The sequence below is a fragment of the Nycticebus coucang genome, chromosome 10 (assembly GCF_027406575.1).
Source record: "Nycticebus coucang isolate mNycCou1 chromosome 10, mNycCou1.pri, whole genome shotgun sequence".
Classification (NCBI taxonomy): Eukaryota; Metazoa; Chordata; class Mammalia; order Primates; family Lorisidae; genus Nycticebus; species Nycticebus coucang.
In genome coordinates this window covers 64,531,351-64,535,781 of record NC_069789.1, presented here as the reverse complement: position 1 = coordinate 64,535,781, position 4,431 = coordinate 64,531,351, and the positions used below count along the sequence as shown (strand labels likewise).

Below are 4,431 nucleotides of genomic sequence, written 5' to 3'. Positions count from 1 at the left end.
TTGAAAAAGTGCTACATACCTCATTGCTGAACATCACTATGGTCACCAGATGGACAAGGGGAGGACTTTGAAGGTGACCATAGTGATATTCAGCAATGACATGTGTAGCATTTTTTCTAGTATGAATTTGTGAACTTAATTGTCCAACCTCATATTTTAAAGTTTATTTCTTCTTTTCCTTAATTGTCTCTGTTTTCTCTGATGGAATTTTCCCCCTTTCCATGTAACTACTTTTCCTGAAATAGCTGAAATTCATTTTTTTTCATAGTTTTGGATAAAAATTTGGTTGATTATTGTAAGTGTTTGGTGTTGGTTTCTTCTGAGGGTGTATAGTTTCATTTTCCTGACATGCCACTCCCTTAAGTAGGAGGGACAGCTCAGACCGTGTAATTTTTCCAGGCCTGTTGGAAGCGTCAGCGTTACTAAAATAGGAAGAGCTTTACTACAGGGTGCAAAGCTTTAGTGCACTTTACCACTGGATGGAGCTGCCTTCTCTTTTAATTAATTTCTTCTGTGACTAATGTGATGGTTCATCGTTACCTTTGGCTCTGTTCCACTTCTTTTGCAGGCTCCAACAATATCATGAATCCTTCCCTAGGTAAAAAAGCAAGTTTGAGTTTTATCCTTGAGGGCTAAAACTTTGACTTCATATACTTTGTTTATGAAGAGGTTGCGAGGGAAGGAAATCTACCTAATGGCTCAGCTATGCCAAAAGCAATGATGTTTTTGTCATCACAGTCAGCTGCTTCTCTTGGTGGTGTCTGCCTCTGAGCTCGCTGTTCTCAGGACCCCCTTGGAAACAGCCATTCTTACATCTGGTATTTTGGGATAAAACTTTTCCTAAGTTATTTTCTCCATTAACCTGAAATTCTCTGGCTCTTTTCCTAGCTTTCTAGCCTGCTCATGGCTTCATTCCCTTAAAAACACTTTTGGTGTCTTTTCAGTGGGACCTGTTTAATGAGGAGAGGTAGATACATGTATTCAGTCTGCTCTCCTACACTGCAGCCCTTACTAATATTTTATGAGCAAAGCATTTAAGTAAAATGAAAGGGCAAATGTATTTTAAAATGTCTGTAATAATGGACATGGGGCATACAAATATAACAATGCACAAATCTAAATGTACAGCTCCATGAATTTTTAGGAAGTGCATATACCCACATGACTTGATCAAGAAGTGCAGTGTTGCCAAGGTCCTGTTTTGGACAAGGGAGAGATTTGTCCCTCTCCAAAACTAAGATTGCTACAAGTGAAGAAAGGCCTCTTTCGGCTGTCTCTTAGGCATTTTGGGGGGTTCTTCTCCAGGAAGTAAAAGAAAAAAACATCCAAATATTTCGGATGTTCCTCATCAATTTTCTAGATTTACTGAAGAATAGGATTGGGCATAGTTGCAAGTTGTCCCAGGCCCTTTCTCCTTTGTAGCCACTGAACCATGTTTGCATGGGGGATTTTGGTCTATTCTAAGGACACTCTTTTAGATTTTATAGTGTATTGTTTTTATACTATTTACTCCTGCTAGAATGAGTCTAAGTGTCTCTTTGAGGTAGCTCCGAAGGTATAGTAGTTTCATTGTTCTGGTACAGAAACTGGAGATATACCAGGATTTTAAACTACAGCTAAGGAAGTATGATGAGTAGTAATACAACGAAATTTTAAGTTCCCCCTTAAGTAGAAAAACACTTAAAATATCATAATGCAGTATCCATCGTTGTTAAACATGTGGATTCTTTCAGGTTTCATGTCCACATATTTAATGGATCCTATTAGCTAGCGAATTCTTTAGGCTTTTCCAAAACCTCAGTCCTTCTTCAGTAATTGAACTATTAAACACATACAAAACCTTTTTTATTGTTCACTAGACCAGTAACTTATCATGACTTTCAATTGCATTCAGATTATTTCTCACCTTTTAAAGAAAGTGGCTTCTACATCTATCATGACTGAGAATTTTGTCTCCTTTGGAAGTACTTGCCTGCCTTGGGGTTATCCTCCTTCTCTGCTGCCCATCTGTCTTTCATCCTGGAAGTGTGATGTGGTCATGGTTCGAGAAACAATTCCATGCAGCAGATGCAAAGGGTATGGAGTAAAGCTGGAAGGACTGTAGAAATGTGTAGTAGGAAAGAGTATGAAGGCTGGTATTCCAGACCATCATTCAACTGAAAACTGTATCACTCTCCTGAAGGATGTCAAACAAGGCAACGGCAGCAGGGTATCCCAGTTTTTACCCATCCTATACAGGGAGGACAAGTCCAAAAATTGTGGTTCTCATCATATTACCTTCTCGCTCAAAACCTATGAATGCTTCCCCATGGCTTTCTGAATCAAAACTGGATTATCTTCAAGTATCTAGGGAGGTGAGGGCACAATTAGCTGCAATTAATATGACAATGTTTTAACAATACTAAATTATGACTATAAATAATATAAACAAGTACCCTTGTAAGTTAATTAGGTAAATTGAATAAGAATTAGATCATTGTGGGCATGAAGTTTTATTAAAGAGATAGAAATGAATAGCTACATTTTAGCAAATACATGCATTTATAAATATATGTTTGTTATTATGTATAGACATAAACATATACTTACATGTTTAGGTGATTATATGTTGGATGAAAATTGATGTGACCAGGCAGGAGAATACTTCATGATAGGAAAATTGTGCAGACACAAGAGTGGATATTAACATCCCTTATGTGCAAAACCATGAAAAATCCTGTCCTAACTAGAGAGAATTGGACAGATCAAAAGCTGGAGATAGACCAAATCAGAAAAGAGAGGACCAGCTGATGAAGCCCTTGATTCAAGTAAGTCTAGGTTCTTCAGTGTTAAGTGGCATTTGAGATATATTTGTAGAATATATTTTTATTTTGAAATCTAATGAAGCTTAAAAATAACTTTCAAGGGAGAAATCTTGGAGAAAAAGAAATTTATCCCCCATTCATAGGCTGTATTCCAACAAATGGATCCCAAACTGAAATGTTGAATTTGTTTATTGGAACACAGAGTTCTGCGGTGATGAGAGGCAGAAAGGGGATTAGACGAGTCGCGGGTGTTAGCTGCAGAGAAGGCTGTGCTGAGGGAAGAGTTGGTTTCTGTTGTAGGTGAGTCAGGGAATGAAAAGTGTACAGAACACAGCCATCGTTATGCTAGAATCTTTTTGATGGTGTTTAAGAATGTAAATCATCATCTTTTCAATATGGACAAAATCCAAAGGCACAGAGACGGTGGTGACATAAATGAATTTTCGTAAGTTAATGATAAAACTGAAACTGGTCATTTGAACTGTCATTCGTTCAGTCTTCTCATTTGTTATTCTGCATCAGTGTCTGTTAAAAAGTCTTTAGTATGTTGTATCATAAGAAAGCTCAATACTATAAAAAATAAACAATAAACAATTCTGGTATGTTAACCTGTAGAGCCACACATGGTATTGATAATACCATGCACACTTGTGAGATTCTTATCTTTTATATAGATAGAAATCCATCATTGCTCTAGCATTATTTCTCTCTATAGCTTGATAAAAGTATCCAAACACACACACACACACACGTACATATACATAGTACCTAAAATTGGTAGTAGAAATGTAATAAGAAAAAAATACAACTCGTAGGGGCCCTCTGGAGCAATATGGCGGTTCTTTGGAGGCTGAGTGTCTTTCGTGGTACTCAAGGAGGCTGAGTTCTGTTCTTCTGAACGCTAATGCTGCTCATATCTCAGCATGTCTCCAGGACCAACCTACCCCAGGAGCATGTGGAGCACAGCACATAACACCTGTCACTGGTCCGCCTTTCTGGTTCCAAGGCTGCATCTCTCCGCTGGACTAGTGAGGGGATTGTCAGGCTTTTGCTCCTGGGTCTGCCTCCAGCTGCTGATTTAATCCTTGTTCTGTGATGGACTCCCTTCCCACAGCCCTTACTCTCCATAGTCACTGGAGCCTTGGACAAGTTGTTACCATGTTCGTGGGGAGGCATCACAGAAGCTGCCAAGGCAGGCATTTTGACATTTTTGCCTTTAACCTTTGCCGAGTTTTGTTATTTTGGCTATCATGATGTGGGCATCTAAAAAGCTGTTGCCATGCTGTGGAAACCCTGATCTTCTTGACCTAATACCTTAAGAAATGTTTATGTGCTTCTTGGCCTCTGCTTTGTCCTGCTATTCAACTCACAATAAGAAGGAGATAGCAGAAAAGTCCATTGGTGGACAAACCTCTTCTCATAATCATGTGATTATTTTCAAAATTTCATCTTTGAGGAAAAGGTTTAAGAGGTATTATGTCCAAGAAACTATAAGACTGAGTTCGTTATTGTGGTGAGTTAATGGAGTTGTCTCAACTTCTCACAAGACTTATAATGTAACTTAACATTATACATGAGTTTTTGCCTTTTAATTTACTAATCTTTTAAAGAGAATTCAGCTTTATTA

The 4,431-nt window shown here is 38.1% G+C and overlaps 1 pseudogene; it reads left to right on the top strand.

Moving 5' to 3' along the window:
- Positions 1–3,636: 3,636 nt before the first annotated feature.
- Positions 3,637–4,101, top strand: LOC128596424 (succinate dehydrogenase [ubiquinone] cytochrome b small subunit, mitochondrial-like; annotated as a pseudogene).
- Positions 4,102–4,431: the final 330 nt, after the last annotated feature.